Genomic DNA, 17,646 nt, shown 5'->3' on the forward strand with positions numbered 1-17,646 from the left:
TTTTAACACAAAGCAACATTAGCTTTATCAAAAGATATATTGTTTCTACCTGCAGTTTAGAACCTTTTTGTTTTCCTTTTGCCAAGCCGTTCCTTATGTTTCTTTCATCAACTGCCTTTCAAAGAGAGGAAAGAATATAGCTTTCTTCCTTCAGAAACAGACTGCCCGGACAAATCCCCCTTGCCCCAGAAATCCTTATTTAGGGTCAAATTTCTTTCTCGGATACTTGATTAGGGACTTGCAGAAAAATCAATGGGAGCTGCTTTCAGGCCTTTAAAGTCTGACCCTGCTGAAGATAAGGAAATATAAAATTCCAACAGAAGAATACGCCTTTTCAGAAGAAAGCCTTTCAAACATTCAAGTTAACTAGAAGCTTGGTTTACCATTCACTTTGAAAGAAACAGGGCAGTACACTTAAGTATAGCAACCTAACTCTTCTTTTAAACAAATAAACAAATAAGAAAACAAACATCGTCTTGAGCCCTTAGTTTGAAAACAACCCAACCCCTCTCTCAACATTAGCTGCATGAGGAAATGAAATATGGGATGTATTTTCTTTGGGGAAAATATTGCAACCTTTCACCAGGATGAAATACACACACAGATGTGTGGTCATCAATTTGGGAAATTTATATTCTTGAAATAAATACCAGCATAGTCAAATACACTGTTGAAATGCAAGTGAGTCTTTTACATGTTATAAACACATCAGTCCCATTACCCAAGTGCGACTTTCACATACATTTAATGACAAATAATCAAAAGCTTTGAAAAATTAGTGTGCAGTTAGATCTAAAATGGCCAGGGTAATAACAATTCTGCTACAATATCATCTCTGGGCCACTCAGAATATCTACTCCTGGCACATAAAATAAACACGCAAAAATAAAGCAAGTGAAGAATAGATATTAAAGTGGATTTCAATATAAATTTGGCAATATGTCCACGAAGAAAATACCACTCTGATATGTGAATTATTCATTTAAGGATAAGACCATCGTCCTAAACAAAACAACTGTCCAATAAAGGTTCAATGTTTTATAGTACTGTAGTCACAAGGGAAAAATGAATGTAAAAGCACATATATTACATACATTTTGAAATCTGCACAGATCCAAGCCCCAGTCAAGTAAACCAATTTGAGCAGTTCTTTTCATTAGTCACATGCCAACATGCACTGCTAAATTAGCAAGAGAGCATATAACATTTTCAAAATTAACGGCCAGGCTTTCTTTGACTGCTGTAAGGTCAGGATTTCAAGTTGCTTTACTACATATACTTTAAGCATTTTTACCAAGACTAGTACTGCAGAGCTAGTGCAGAGCTTTGGAGGAACAAGCTAAATTCTCTTCTGCATTGCTAGCAAAGGTGCTGGCAAGCATTCCCAGAGCACCCTCTTTGCACTGCATAAAATTTTAAGTAGCAGAAAAAAGTCCAGATCCATCTGAAAATGTTAGATCTTAAGACGCTTCATGTTCAGTCTTCTAAACTGAACACATTTGATATAAAAGAGAGTGAGAGGTACATTGCATGAGAATTTTAGGAGGGTATAGTAAAGGATTATTTTTAAGCATAATTTTTTTTAGGGATAAAATAAATATTTTCATACTTTGTTTTTTTTGAAAAAAAGTCTATAAATAGCTGACATTTCATCCCCATAGTCAAGAATATCAAGACAACCCACAAGTTAAAATGGGATTTCAGGATTTAAACTAATTATCCTGAGTCGTCTTTGAAGCTTTCAAAGAAAGAGCATTGAAAATGTTAGAAACAGGACAAATGAGTTTAAAAGTTTGCTTATGGAAATAAGTAAACAGCAGAACCTACCCAGGATGGTTTCAGTGGTTACAAACCAGCTGAATTTATGAAGTGACATTTGGAAAATGAATAGGAAAAGTCAGCTATTCCCTTCATTTGTAAGGAAAAATGATCATGGCATGCTGTTCTCAAGGCTGCTCTGTGAACACATGCACATTAAAAAAAATAAAAGAACAATAGTAAAGTGATACCTTGCACAAGAGAATGTCATATAACAGCAGTGAAAATTGAACAGCCTCGCAAGCTACCATAAAATAAACAAGTATTGTAAAATTCACAGAAATAGACAACCATCATTGATATACAGACATACACACCAGAAGATGCTTGACTGATGGGAAAAGCACATTTTTTGAAAGAATTCATGCACAAAATTTACAGGACCAGCGCTGGGCAGTGTATGGGCTTGGTGCAAGATTCCCTTAGCACTCTGCCTGCTCAACTCAATGCCTTCGATTAGCCACATCCTATACTTGGAGGGTGTCACATCTTTTCAGGATGGCGGAAAAACTGGGGATGGAACTGAAATCTATTTTACCGATATTTTAAATGCACAAAGATCAATGTGCCAGAGTGGGTTGCAAGTGAGGGAACTGGTTATAGATCAGGAAATCACACTTGAGAGCAGGATGGATCTTCCCTTACCTCTGTCTCAGTGAAGGAAAAAATACGAGCTGTCTCACTCTTGTTGATTTTGGTCTGGAAGACACAGGCTGGAAGTAAGAACCTTCCAGTAAATAGCATTTGTGTTTCTAAAAATTAATGTTTCTAAAAGTGAGAGATGATCTTGTAATACAAAAGTCTTTGCATGCAACACATGTCGCTATTGTAGACCTCAGTGTGACAGTTTGAATCGCACCCCTGGGAGCGGACTGTCACCTCGGGGGAACCGAGAAGGGAGGTTGCATCAGGCAGAATCTGTCCTGTTCCTCCGACGTGGGAGGAAGCACTAAGAAGTCAACTTTGGAGGACTCTCAAATTTCAAATTAACATTTCTATCATTGTCCCAGAATAGAGCACGTGGCTATGAAGATAGTGTTAAATCTGAACCTGAGGGCATGTTTCAGCTTCTACAAGACAATACAGAAATAAGGAACCCAAACTGGACTTTAATTGGTGGCAGAGAATGGGCAGGTGAGGTTAGGAAGCTGGGAAGAGAAGGGTACTGCTGGACACGGGGATACAAAAATTGGCAATGAGGGAAAGTACATGCTGGGGTTCAAATCAAGTAGGTGCAGGGAGACAAAAAGAAGAGATTTATTTCCTGTTTTACCTCATGTGAATTGGGAGTAAAGCCCTCCTTTAAGATAATTCCACCAATTTCTCTTATTTATAAATGCCAATAACAAAGCAGATATTGGATACCTTGAGACCAACCACCAGCTCGATGACGGGCTGAAGAAATTATTGCATCGATGGATACCACCTTCTTCAATAATACTTCATAACATGACCATCTTTGCACTAGCTCAGCCAAAGTGTGTGTGAAACAGCTTTCACACCCATCCTTCATTTCTGCTGGCTCTCAGGAGAAAACCAGATTCATCCAGGTGTGCTGCCTTCATGGTGATCGCATGGCCCGATGCAATGCCTCCTTCTCCCTCATGTCCAAGCAGGGTGCTTGGGTGGGTGACACCCTATGGAAGCTCCAGAAGGAGAATGACAAAGAAATACTATTGATAGATGCTGTAAGACTGTATTGCTTATTTCTCTACAGCTCCCTCACAGCTACTGTTTCCACACTTGGAATTGTGTTACTTATTCAGGCACTGTAAAAAAAAAAAGGACAGAACACGAAGGAAGAGATTAAAGAAAAAAAAGGAAAAATAGCTGAAGCTAGTAATCCAAACACTTTATTATGAATAACAAATATTGTTGGGGTCAGAAAGCAAAAGGTTGGATTTCTTTCTCTTAGAATATTTATTACAGAAATTAAATCACTGTTTTTATCTCCAGTTTGGGGAATGCACTTGCAGAAAAGATGAGTTCACTTCTTTTGCTATCTACCAGCATGATAATGTCCTATTTCATTTTCCTGTTAGAGTATTACTTTTCTTGTGATTATAGCTGTGTCAAAGTGTACTTTCTTTAAGCACGCAGAAGCAGCATAATATCTTTCTATGAAATGAGAGAAACTCTGAAGTTATTTGAATTGTGTGATCCATTATAATGTAATATCTGGCCTGATGCAGTGGCATATTAGCTAGCTTCCTCTACAGTCTGAAATTCTTGTACATACTTACCCCTGTGACACAGTTTCAGGCCCAGTAACACACCAGTGGTGAACTTATTTAGATCTCAGTACTCAGAATTGCAAGGGAATATTTTATTTCCCATTTCTGCCATTTATTCTTTCCTACAATGTGTCATTAAGAAAATTTTCAAGTGTGTGACTTTAAAAATATTTAGAAATTTCAAAACCCCCACTATGTATTCTGGATGTTCTTGTGCAAATACTCATACAAAATTAAGAGTGAGAGTATTAGAGCTTTTGAAGAGCAATTAAAGACGATGAGGCAAAATTTTGGATCTACTCACTTCAATGGCAAAATTCCCAGTGGAATTCCCAATGGTTCTCCCTACAGGACATTTACAGTCTCTGTGTTTTTCTCTCGCCTGTTTCGACACTTACAAAGGGATGAATAACTTTGTGAATTTCTAGATTGAAGAGTGGATGATAGCAGCTTAGCCGAGCTTGTGCAGAGGAGACCGATGTCACGGTATTGGACTGAGGGAAGAAACCAGACATGTAGAGATGGTATTGAAGTCTACCGACTAGAAGCTGCGTTAGATCTGAGCTCTTTTTAGGACATGAAAAAGCCTCAGAAACCCCAAAGCTGACTCACAGCTCTGATGTTAGTGCTCCGACACAGACCCAACTGTCTTACTGCCAGGCAATTACAGTGATAATGAGCGGTGGCTGGGAACGATTGTGGGGATTGACCAGCAACCTAAACCAGAAGAAGATACCTACTGGCCTCTGATGGATTTCCAGGCACTGATCTAAATATGTGATAAAAGCCTTCAAATTATATCAGACCATTCAAATGTTTGGGTGGCCTCTACCAAAGTTATCCTGTACCAGCTCACTCCGTCTATGGCAGCCTCTGGGTGCCAGGGGCTGAGAAATTCCTTAATCAGGTATATTGCCTTTTAGTTAGATAAAATCCTTTGCCATTTGTATGGCACTTCTTTCTTTGGAAATAAATTTCTTCAGCAGTTTGAGGACCAGAAATTCCACATAGGTAATATTTAGATCTAGTAGTTTATTTTCCAGTTTGAAGACATCTAGAATTCAAACTACGTCTCAGAATTAAAACAAACAAAAAATAAGGATAAAAAGATGAGTAAAATCAACACTGGAAAGGTGTAATCTTCCAGTTGAATCTCATCAAGCATATATCATTATATCCAGTGTATGATAATACATTAATATAGCATAATACAATATATCATAATGGATCAAAAAAGTGTTAAAAAAACACATTTAGAACTGCACATGTATGCATTTTAACCCTAACCTTAACTGCACCCTAGCCCTAAGTTAATGTAAGAATCCAGGTTCTAGGTGACCTTACATTAAAAGAGTGAAAAAAAGACTATCCTTCTGCAAGCATGAATCCTGATCAAAAATGAAACTATATGGGATGAGCTACAATAATTTTAACTGCCAGCGACAAACCTTTTACAGAAAAGGAACTTAGTTTTTAGAAATAAAAACAAGAAGTATACTTCTGGTTGTTGATTAGTGGCATGCAGAAATTACAGCGAATGGTAACTATCCTAGTCATCCATTCTAATTAAAATTTAAATTGAAAACCAGGTTCTAATGAAGAGGAGCTTAGTGCTGGTCTTGAGGGATCTCCTGTCAGTGGGCAGAGGAAAAAAGTGCACAAAGGCAAAAGAGATTTCACTCAGGCATTTGCTTGGTGTATGCTGCACTCTAACATAAAAAGGCGTGCACGCTGCCTTTTTATTGAAAAAGAACCAATGCAGGCACAGTTGCTCTTCATGGTACTGCAATCTAGGGAAAAAATCTAAGTCTAACAGAGAGCAAACTGTGATAAGGAAGAAATGATCCTATAGTTTTGTCCACCCCGGCAAAGTTGTTCTACTATTGTTCCTTTGGATTGTTCGACAGCTCCACTCCACCAGCCCACCCAAATTGCTGACGTTAAACGTAGTGGGGGGCGAGTCCAGCCATATCGTCCTACACCTGCACCTGCTCAGACCCCGTGTCTGAAGGGTCAACGTTTGCTGAACAGCTACAAAGAGCATTGAAGGGAAGCACAAAGCAAGCTCTTCAACACACTTCTGGTTTGAAAACACCAGCACATTTGTTTTTAAACTTTAAAATGATGTTTTAATGTGCTACTAAATGTAATAAAAGCAAAAATCCATCACACCCTTCAGCTAATAAATTGCCCAATGCATTGGAAAATTCCCTATGCATCAAATGATAACCTGTTAAATGAATGAAAATGCTAAAGCCATAGCATCTTCCAGAAATAGCTATGTATCTCTAATGGGCTAATACAAGATAATGGAAAATACAGCAAGCATATTGTATTTTTAAAGCCTGTTTCGGTGTTACCTTAGAAGCAGAAATTTAAATGAATTTTTATAACCTAATTCAATGTCAATACCTTCTACCAAGGGTTGTCACTAGCTGCGATTTTAAAAGGAAGAAAAAAATATCAGAAAAATGTAGGATCTATAGAAGATCAACCAGATCACCTCAGTTTATGCAAGAAAATAAGTTATGCAGTATTTCCCTGTGTGGACATTTAATTATGCTTTGTGCAAGTGTAATAAATTACCTTCTTGAAACCCAGAGCTCTCATTTGTTGCAGATCCCTCTTTGCAGGGTTCCTTTTTGGTTTCTGTTGCTCCCCCCCCCCCCGCCCCCAACAAGGTAATAAATGCGGTATTAAAGCAGTCTCTCTCCCTGGCTGTGAGCTTTCTGTAGATGAAAGTTAACTCCTGTCTTTCAAAACACTGTGAGTGGCAGGTTGCATACCAGTGCGGAAGAGAAATCTCGCCGCTAATCTATCACGAACAAAATACAATGTCTCCCCACAAACCTCCTCTGTCACTGTGCTGAGAAGGTTGCAACAGCAATATTTCTCTGGCTATTATTTACAGTAGAGAATGCAGAAACCATAAAAAAATCACAAGGAAAGATTTGGCATAGACAACCAGTTGAGTTTGATTAAAATGTACTAAAATTGTATTTTTTTTTTCATTTAAGAGTAAGCTTCAGTCAATGTTGTTTAATGTCAGTACTGTTAATGAAGTTGTCAAGCTTGTCACTTCCATTGAATACCAACTTTGCTAAGAAACTGGAACTACAATTACCTCCAGCTCTATACGATTAAATTCATCAAAGCACACCAAGGGTCCAGATTGTGCCAGACCTTTGAAGAATTTCCCCATGGCTTTGTAGTCTTGTCCATCAGAACAGTTCAACACAAAGCACTGCCAAAAGAAAAGAGCTTAAAAAGATCATTTTTTTGTTATTTAAAATGTATAGGATTTGGCAACATTTACTTTTACTGCCTATAATTCGGCCTCCCCTACCGCCACTCCCCAGCCCCGGAATTTCTCCTTATTTATCCAGTCTGAGTCTGTAATATAAAAGCAGCTCATGCGGTTCTTAACTAACTCGATCTTTCACAGTAGCATGTGAATTGCATTTACACACAATTTTAAAAATAAATCTCTAACAGCAGGATGACAAAGTTAAAAGAGTAGCAGCAGCAGTTTCATGTCCACCCAACTCCTGCACTTGAACATGCTTCTCAGCATCCATCAATAAAAAAATCAATTCTTTTAAAGAAAACACATAACTTTCAGAAAAAAAAAAAAAAAAAAAAAGATGAAAAACCCCTCCAAAACTAGTGAGCAAGTAAGGGAGGAATGCTTCTCGGTTGAACAAGTCAATGGGAGAAAAGAGGTTGCTGGATTCCTCTCCTCTCTCTGCTGGCACAAGGAAGCCCCACCAGGGTGAGGTGACTGCTCTCACCACGGGGCACCTGGGCGAGAGCTAACCTCCTCCTCCATCCCCACGTCTTCCTCTCCCACCAGGCTGCCTGGTAGCCTGAGAAGGACCAAGCATCCCGAGAGGAGCCCAATTCCAGCTGAGCAGCCCCGGGGGAGGTACCTCTTTGGGCACAGCCTGGGTTGGGCACTTCTCCTTGGCAGCCCCTGGGGACACACCAGCAATAGAGCAACCCAGGTGTTCCCTGAATTTTTCAAGTCATTGGTTTTGCTCTGTGTTCTTTATACCATCCTGGAAACGAATACGCACCATCTCCTGAAGACCGAGCAGAAGACATCGCTGCCCACAGATGTGGTTTTGTGGAAGTTAAAATACCTACAGAAACAAAGACATAAGACACAAAAAATCTAAAAATAAACATGCTGATTTACGCTGTGCTGGACGCATACTTGTTGTGCTGCTGTAGCTGGGTTGAAGAGTGCAGAGGGTGAAAAGGTGAATGCTGTACCACTGGTGTCAAAGCTAATTTGACAACACACAGTGTAGTCTAGAGTAAAGCGCAGCACTTGCTTGGGGTGCATACACTGTTCAGAATAAAATTCTCAAATATATCCACAGAAAAGAGACATCACAAGGAAAGTAAAGTTCTGCGTCTCACATTGCAAGCTCAAGACCACGTTGTGATTTCCAGACAGCTACTCACAAGCTCTTCCACAAGTAACCACCGCTTTTGATTTGGCGAACGGGTAACGCAGATGGACATCCAGTGCAGCTGCAGAGAAGTTATTTCCTCCTGGCTTCCCACTTGCTGCACTTCCCTCCCTGGACTCTGCTTATAAATAAAACACGTCTAAAACTCTCAGGTTTATACTTCAAGACAAATGAAGTAGAAAGACTTTGACAGATAGATCACCTGAGGGGCCATCAGGCTCCAGCTCATACAGAGGCAGAGAGCACCAAGTAGGGTCTCACCTGCCACTCTCAGGAACCTCAGCTCCCAAGTATATACATATATAGGAGATGCAGGAACAGCCCAAATGGGTCACACCAGTAGCCCCTCTAATCCACCAGAGGTCAATCTTTGCACATGAGCCAGTAAAGCCTACGTGAGCTGTCTTTGGGATGGAAAGGGAGAGGTGACAAAGCAAGCAAGCCACCATGGATACCTATTAACGGGAGTTATCTGGTCAAGCCGTAAAATTTTGGGAGGATGGACCTATTGGAAATAGGGTCAGAGACGAGACAAAGAAGAGAAGAGTGGATGAAATTTAGTCATTATCTTACACATCCGCATACCAATACACACGTACATGGAAAAAACAAGAGAAGACTGAACTCTTCATACACGATCAAAACTATTGCTTACTTGGCCCAAGAGGCTCAAGCCAATCACATTCTCAGAACTAGTATATGAGGTGATACAAAACTCGCTCAAGAAGTAGAGGTAGAGGAAAAAGGAAGGATCTGATATTTCAAATATTAAGGACATATTTATTTGCTCTGAGATCACAGAATGCAGAGACCTTTGGAGCAGCTGGAGAGCTCTTAAGTAATGATTAAAGGGAAATACAAGTGGTGGGGAATTGTCCTGGTTTCGGCTGGGATAGAGTTAATTTTCTTCCTAGTAGCTGGTACAGTTCTGTGTCTTGATTTAGTGTGATAATAATGTTGATAACACACTGATGTTTTAGTTGTTGCTAAGTAGCGCTTATCCTAAGTTAAAGATTTTTTAGTTTGCCATGCTCTGCCAGCAAGCAGGGAGGGAGCACAGCCAGGACAGCTGTCCTGAACCAGCCAAAGGGATATTGCATACCACAGAACGTCACCCTCAGAATATGAACTGGGGGGAGCTGGCCGGGAGGCGGGGATCGCTGCTCGAGCATCCGTCAGCAGGTGGTGAGCAATTGCATTGTGCATCACTTGTCTTTTCTTGGATTCTATTTCTGTCTCTTTTTGTTATGGCCCTTCTCATTACAATTATTATTATTATTATCTTTTATTATTACTATTATTGTATTTTATTTTAGTTTAGTCATTAAACTGTTCTTATCTCAACCCAATAGTTGTTTTTTTTTTCCCCGATACTCCTCCCCAACCCACTGGGAGCGGGGAGGAATGAGCGAGTGGCTATGTGATGCTTAGTTGCTGGATGGGGTTAAACCATGTCAGGAATCTATTAAAGTTCACCGAAACAGGATGATCTGGTGGAAGAGCCTTTTATGAGCAATAAGCAGAAGCATTTAAATGAAAGGACTTGGTGGTTCTCAAGCATTTCAGCTACATAGGCAACTAATGGAAACTGGATATACCAGGACACAGAATCCCATTCTTCTTCAGATACTCTGGCAACATCTGCTAGATACAGATGGCAGAGGAAGCTCCAGAAACAAAGTATTTCTATATTTGATTCTAACTAATCGCATAAGGAATTTGAAAACCTGAATATAGAAAACAGGTCAAGTGAGCATCTTTATGGAGAAAGAACAGCAAAACAGAAACCAATGGGTTTCAAGATGTTGATAACCTCAAAAAATTGACTGGTCAGCTCTCCAGGAACTAAGCTGAAAGGGAAAAATAGGCAAGGAGAAATGGCAGTTCCTCGACATGACTGTACTAAGGACACAAGTGCAAACTCTAAGACAGAGAAACTAACAGAGAGTTCAGTAAACAGTAATCTTTTCACTTACCAGGAATACTTGAAGACATACAGGAGGCAAAAATTGCGTCAGCTTACAGGCAGGCTTACAGAAATAGCAAAAGATAGTAGAGATGGGCTTGCAAAAGCATGAAATGAGATACAACTATGAAGCGACATGGTGCATAACTAGAAATCATTCAAGAATATTAGTAATACCGGGAGATGAAAAAATATGTTGGAACACAAATTGCAAAGGAAAAATTATCAACAGGTAGTGATGAGAAGATGAAAGCTTACTACTTTTTTGCATCTGTCTTTACTAGAGAGGCCAGCCACAATATAGGAGCCAGCAATACCAATGACAGTGGGGTAATACCTCAGGTTAATGCAGGCAAATAAGAGGTTAAAAAGTAATTAGCTCAATTATTGTATTTAAAGATCTGGCTGAAGCAATGTCAGAATCATTACCCACCACCTTTAAGGATTCATGGGTGACTAGTGAGATATTAGAAAACTGGGAAGGGCCCACAGAAAGCTGATATTTATACAGAAGGAGCCAGAGAATTACCAGCCCAATTTCAAATCCCCTAAAAAGCACTGGAACAATTAAACAAAGGCCTTTTCATAAGCCCTGAAAAGAAAACAAGATAAGCAACAGTCTGAGTTGATTTGTCAGGAACAATCACATCAAAACAATCTAATTTCTTCCTGTGACAGGAGAATGACTCGTTGGTATGGAAGCTATAGTAGATGTCACACACCTTCTCTTCAGTAAGGCTTTTGACACCATCTCAGGAAAAAGCTATGGAAAAGTGTTCTGGGGGAATTTATTTCAGGCTGGGTATAACTGCTGGAAAAACAATAGTTTAAATGTAGCAACCGGTGGTTGATTATCAGAGGACTCTATGAGGCAGGGCTCTGCAGTGCATTGCACCTGAGTCTGCTGTTCTCTGGTATTTCCATTAGCCACCTGCATGACAGAACAGAGCGTAAAACTTAAAAAGCATACCACCTTACTAATGTGAATAACCAAAGCCCTGTTGTTTCAAAAATGCTGTCATGAGAGGCCAAGAAGCATAGAGATGCTCACAAAATAGTCATCCAGCACTGAAGAATCTCCAGCTAAAATACTGTGCTGAGTTTTGAAGAAAACGTACAAAACTGTATACCACTGGAGAACATCTGGAAAGAGAAATGGGAATGTTCTACAGTGGATCATTTCACGAGACTGAAAGAGACAATAACGAGCATTAAAAAAAAGGCTTCTATAAAAAAAAAGACAATCTATTTTTCATGACAGAGGCAGATGAGTAGCCTGTGGAATGCCCATGCTTTGGTCTTAAAGGTAGACAAATGTGCAGGGGGACACATGACTTTGTTGGTCCACCTCTGTCAAAGAGAGGGAGACTAGGATGATCTTGAACTCTTTTCTCAGTCTATCTTTTTACATGATTCTAAAATCAGAGAAAGGTGCAAGGCATACGAGCTGATCTCTGACAAGAGAAGTTAATACCTTGCATCGTCGGTTTTAAGGCAGCAGGCATAGTGCAGTGCCATGGACACAAACCCAAACTCTCTATAAACACAGTAATCCCAAGTGCCTGGAGTCACAGAGAGTGCAATTCTGGGTGAGATCTCTGCCCCAACTCTTGCTCAGTTAATTCAGTCATATCTGCACAGCAGTCCTTTCTGCAGTGGAGACATGCACCTGGCAATTAGTTCATGCCTGATGACTTCAGTTTTTACAAACCCAATTAATAAGAACTGTGTAAAAAGACCATCCTATCTGGAGATAAGATGGAGGTTTTCATTGCCCATGCAAATGTTCAGTTCTTGTTTCAGCTCCCAGGATCTGGAAGTATCTTTAGTGACTGGATATACCGGATAAAATAGTTTGGGTTTTGGTTTTTTTTTTTAAAAGTTCATTGTTTATCAGCTTTACTTTGTCTTTTCACATATGTTTTTAAGCAAAAGGGGACACAGGAGTAAACTACCTCTTCTGGGCAATGCCCCTGCCATACATAAGAGTCCTGATACTTTTCGGCCTCTTGTCATTTCAAAATCATAGAATCACAGAACAGCCTAGGTTGGAAGGACCTTGAAAGACCATCTGGTCAACCCAAAACCTCACTCTGTCTTAAACTGTGCCAGAAATTTGTCTTTTGAAGCCCCTCCCTCTCGTTGTTAGTATCTTTCCAAGACAGAGTTGCTTGAGCTGAGCAACAGCATGGAGTTGGAGGGAGAAGGGAGCCTTTTCAACACATGGCACTGTTGATGTTTTCAGTGTTATTCTATATCTAGATCATTAGATAACCAGTTTGGCTGGGTCACTTCTTAATTGACTGCTCCACATTTGCATATTAAGCAGAGGTTTACAATGACCTGTCCATAGTGATATCCTGGTCTTTTTCCTTGGTGGTTACAGCTAATTTCAAAGCAGCAATGTGCATGAATACCTCAGATTATTCTCTCTGAAGTCCATTAGCCTGTCTTCATCAGGAGAGTTTTCATTTGCTCCTGTGATGCCTGGTGCTTTTGTTTTGGTCTGCCTGAATGTCATGCTTTGCTCCAGCAGGGCACAGGGCTGGAGACCAGTGGGGAATTGTTTTGGGTTTGTGTGGCCGGGTTTTGATGGCAGGGGAGGGGCTGCAGGGGCCGCTCCTGTGAGAAGCTGCTAGAAGCTTCCCCGGCTCCAGGTCGGACCCGCCACTGGCCCAGGCCGAGACAGCAGTAACACCTCTCCCAGACCTATCTGGTAACACCAAGATGGCCGGGACTCCGTGGGAAAGTCCGCGCTGGAGCAGGCTGTGCCTGAAGGACTGCAGCCCACGGAAGGGACCCACGCTGGAGCAGGGGACGAGGGAGGAGTCCTCCCCCTGAGGAGGAAGGAGCAGCAGAGACAACGTGTGATGAACTGACCCCAATCCCCATTCCCTGTCCTCCTGTGCCGCTGGGGGAGAAGGAAGAGAAAATCGGGAGCAAAGTCAAGCCTGGGAAGAAGGGAGGGGTGGGTAAAGGTGTTTTGATATTCAGTTTTACTTCCTATTATCCTTGTTTTGATTTGATTGATAACAAGTTAAACTGATTTTGTTTCTTCCCCAAGTTGAGCCTGTCTTTTGCCCGTGACCATAAGTGGGGAGTGATCCCTCCCTGTCCTTGTCTCGACCCACGAGTGTTTCTTTATATTTTTGCCTCCCCATCCCACCACGGGGGGAAGGAGCGAGCAACCAGCTTCATGATGCTTTGTTGCCAGCTGGGCTGAAACCACGACAGGAATGGCAGAGGCACACAAATCTCCCAAGAGTGGAGACTGAACACCAATGTCTTAACTCTGAGGAAAGGCCAGGACATCACCATCACTACTCTAGAAGTAGACCTGGGTTTGCTCTCCTCTGTGGGTGTGACACACATGCCTACTCTGATAAAGCCACTTCCAAATACCTACAATACCAAGTGAGAGAGCTAGCCCAGCATGTGTTACCAGCTGTTCTGAGCTTTTCATATCCCTCAACTATCATTTCTTTGCATTGCATTTTCCCTTTTGTTCATTCCCCTGCTTCCTTCTGTAACTGTGTGAGAACAGAGGTGTCGGTGATCCATTTTGTCATTTTTTCTTCTAGGTCTCAATTATTCTTTCTAGCATTTCCTTCTCTGTCAGCATTTCCTCTTGCTCCTAACCTTTTGTTTTCTTCCTTCTCCTATCTGCCAAAGACTGATTTAAATAAATCCATGGGAAAGTAATGTGAATGGGACTTTTGCCTGCAAAACTAAAAGCAGGTGACTTGCTCCACTGGCACTGCATTTCTGTACCATACGTGCTGCAGAAAGCTACGTTCACATGGTCAGAAAGTGCATGTACCTGGAGACAAGGAGGAAAGCTGACTAGAGCTTTTTGTCCCTCGCAGAAGCAGCAGCCCCAGCCATACCAGTGGCAGGGGCTCAAATGACTGCTTGGAGATGTCTCAGCCAACAAAAGTATTTCATCCTGAACGTCACATGACACGTGAAACGGGAAATTCCACGTTTCAGTCTCTTAGACTTTCTAATGAAGTATCTTTCTCTCCAATGTTTGTATGACTGCATTTTCTGAACCAGCAATGTCTCTCTCAAACTGCTTTCAGTGTATGTTTTGTCTCTCTCCCTCTCTCTCTCGTGCTTTTCTCCCCATATTGTGAACACTTCTCTGACTTCTTAGCTTTTCCCTTTACCTAAAGCCTCTAGTCTCTTTTCAACTCGGGAAGATTGAAGAGTTGTGCCATTTTGCACTGCTCGACAATTGACATCCTCTGAGACGTTAACACTTTGCTGCTGTTGAGCAAGGAGTGCTGAACAGTTGAAGTATGTCTGCCAGGAGCTGGACGAGCAAGTTGCTGAGCACAGGCATTCCTGTTCTTCAGTTATAGTTTTTGGCTCTTCCTTTCAACCACCGATCTGTGACTCTCCTCACACTTCTCCATGAAGTAGAGGCTGGAAGCAACAGCAGAGCATCACAGACAAGTCAGGAAGCTCCTTTCCTGGAGAAGCCAGCACTGGCCTGAATGGGTAAACAAGGACCTATAACAGGGATTTCAGTAGGTGGCTGGGGACACTGCACTGGTAGTTAGCCCGATAGCATTTTGTTTAACCAATAGAAATAAATATGCTCTTAAAGTTAAGCACACACTGATGAGTTAAAATTAGCTAGAAATTAGAAACCAGCCATGGGATATTTTGCTATTACATATATGTCTATGTTGGGACCTGTTTCTTTTCATTTGCATGTGTTTATGTACTTAAGAGATAATCATAAGCAAATCCTCCCTCTCCTAGATGTTTATTTTCTTAATGAAAATATATTGTAATTTGTTGATTTAGAAGCACTGGACTTCTCTCTGTTGGATAGAGGAATTATAGATAATTTCCTTGTGTCCTTATTTCTGTATTTCCTTCTGCTTTTGTTTTAAGATTTAAGAAGAAGATGAAAAACTATCAACAAAAGATACCTAAGTGCCATCTGAATGCATTATTATAAGAGGAAGCAAAGCTCCCAGTCACTTTACTATATGTTCCCAGCAAATACTAATAACTGTTTGTATGCATAATAAAAATATGTATGTATAAAACATTGTATATAGAGCAATACAGCAATGAAAAATATCCCTCTGGGACTTATACTGTTATTGTCTCAATGAAATTCAGATCCTCTTTTCTCCGCTAATTTAGCAGCACACAAACCCCGAATCCTTCCAGTCCCACACTGTGCCTCAGAAACGCCTGTGTACACAGACTGCGTTTCTTTAATCAGTGTAAATTCACCCTGCAATTTTCTCTCCCCATTGCTACCCCCTTGAGCAACAGCTTAATAAATAAATAAATAAAATCCGTTTAGCTGCTCCCGGAGTTGAGTGCAGCCAGACATCCTCTCTAGGTCTTTAGGTAGATGAGCAACCGTGCTGACTCCAGTGACTCACACACTTGTAATTATGTGCACACAGGGAATCTACATCCTTAATTTGTTTTTTGCCTCCTGTGGTGTTTAAATCATGAGGCTTTTTTTTTTTTTTTTAACCTGCTTGTTGTTCTAGTTGAGTCTTAGCAAGTTTCTCTTTTCTCTGTTTTAGCTGGCTTTTCAGGTGCTCCAACAAAGTATAAGTATAAGGCTCCCACCAGAGTCCTTAAAGAAGAAAGATTTCCAGGGTGAGTATACTATATTAATAAATGAAACCCAGCCTCTTAAAAATTACGCTGTCAGAAAAACCCATTAGGCTGTAAAAGAGTTGAAGTAAACATTAGATTTTAATATCTACTGCTGCTTAGATTTTTCTGAACTGAAAATCTCCAGTGAGCACTTAAAACTTCATTACTACGCTGAAAGGTTGTGAAAGGCTATTTAAAGGTTTTCAATTTTGCTGAAGTCTAGAGGTTATTACAGCTTGAAAGAATACAAACCCTAATATTACATGGAATGAAAGGAATCAAATTTATGTTCTCATCTCCCCTGTAGTTTAATCCAGTTCTATTAGATTCAATGGAGAAAATTAGGGCAGGTTGAAACTTTTTAGAGGGCTGATGAAAAATAATATTTGGTCATTGTAGAAAACATTTCTGTCTATTACTCACACTCTAAAGGATATTCCTATCTCTCGGTCCCACAGTCACAACTTATAGTGTTATCAGCCTCCTGCTCAGAAACCCATGGGCTATGACCTGTGTCAGACTCATACCAAAATGTCCAGAATTACACAAGAAAAATGGCGATATCTGACTCCATCTCAGAACTGAGGTTATCTATAACTTGATATGCAGGCTTTCGTTATAAATATTTTAAGCTCTTTTCCTCTTTTACTTAATTTGGGAAGGAATATTGGGTGACTCAAATGTTATGGGCTATCTATCATCATAGGAGACAGCTATAATGGAAGTTGACCAAACAGTGCAGTGCAAATTATGATAAAGAAGAACTTTTATACTCATCTACTGAGCAGTCCATCAGACTCCAGGTTTGGTCAGTCCCAAGCGTTAAATGAAGAAAAGCACGTGCCTGGTGCGCAGCTGTAGCTGTGTGAAGAGCTGTTCATCTCTAACCCTACTGGGACTGGAGAGACTGGCAGCCCATTTCTTTTCATTCTGATGCTCTAGCCATCTCAAGCTTTCACAACTGAATAAGGTAGGGACCCAGCTACAGAGATTTCCCTCAAATCATATTATCTTATCATAAAATAGTAAAAAATACTTTGAGCTTTGCTTAGTACTACCCATACCTCAACGTCTCTGTGCCGGCATTTCTACCTTGAGCCAACATACTGCCATTTATTTTAAAACATGCCTGGTACTAATTGCTTAAATGCTTGTACATGACTATAGCTGTGTTGACCTAAATCCTGGAAGGTAAAAAAAAAGAAGATAGCCAAACAGTACTCTGCATTTAAAGAAACACCTTTAACAAATGTGTGCATTAAAAGAATCCCCTTAGTAGAGACAGGGTCCCTGTAAGAGGAAATAAAATTACTAGACGACTTTTTAATGGCTTAAGCGTATCACCCTCTTCAACATAGCAGTCATGGTGCAATTGAGAAGGGGAGAACAAATAAAAGTCCTGGTGATCCTTCTGCCTTCCTTCGCTTGCTGCTTTGGGACACAGCAGGAAGCAGATCAGCCCACGAGGCGGCTATGCGACGTGCTGGTTATCTCGCTCCTCGAAGGACCCCTC

At 40.6% G+C, this 17,646-nt stretch overlaps 2 long non-coding RNA genes across 2 annotated transcripts; one reads left to right on the top strand and one right to left on the bottom strand.

Annotated features, from left to right (window-relative positions):
- Nucleotides 1-670: 670 nt before the first annotated feature.
- On the bottom strand, nt 671-7,423 carry LOC115336390. Its single transcript, XR_003921751.1, has 2 exons — nt 7,177-7,423; nt 671-3,455 (listed from the first exon to the last, which is right to left on the bottom strand). It is a non-coding gene; the product is annotated as an uncharacterized LOC115336390 (long non-coding RNA).
- Nucleotides 7,424-14,778: 7,355 nt separating this feature from the next.
- On the top strand, nt 14,779-17,187 carry LOC115336255. The gene is made up of 3 exons (XR_003921675.1): nt 14,779-14,999; nt 16,058-16,133; nt 16,840-17,187. It is a non-coding gene; the product is annotated as an uncharacterized LOC115336255 (long non-coding RNA).
- The last annotated feature ends 459 nt before the right edge of the window (nt 17,188-17,646 follow it).

The sequence above is a fragment of the Aquila chrysaetos genome, chromosome 26, assembly GCF_900496995.4.
Source record: "Aquila chrysaetos chrysaetos chromosome 26, bAquChr1.4, whole genome shotgun sequence".
NCBI lineage: Eukaryota > Metazoa > Chordata > Aves > Accipitriformes > Accipitridae > Aquila > Aquila chrysaetos.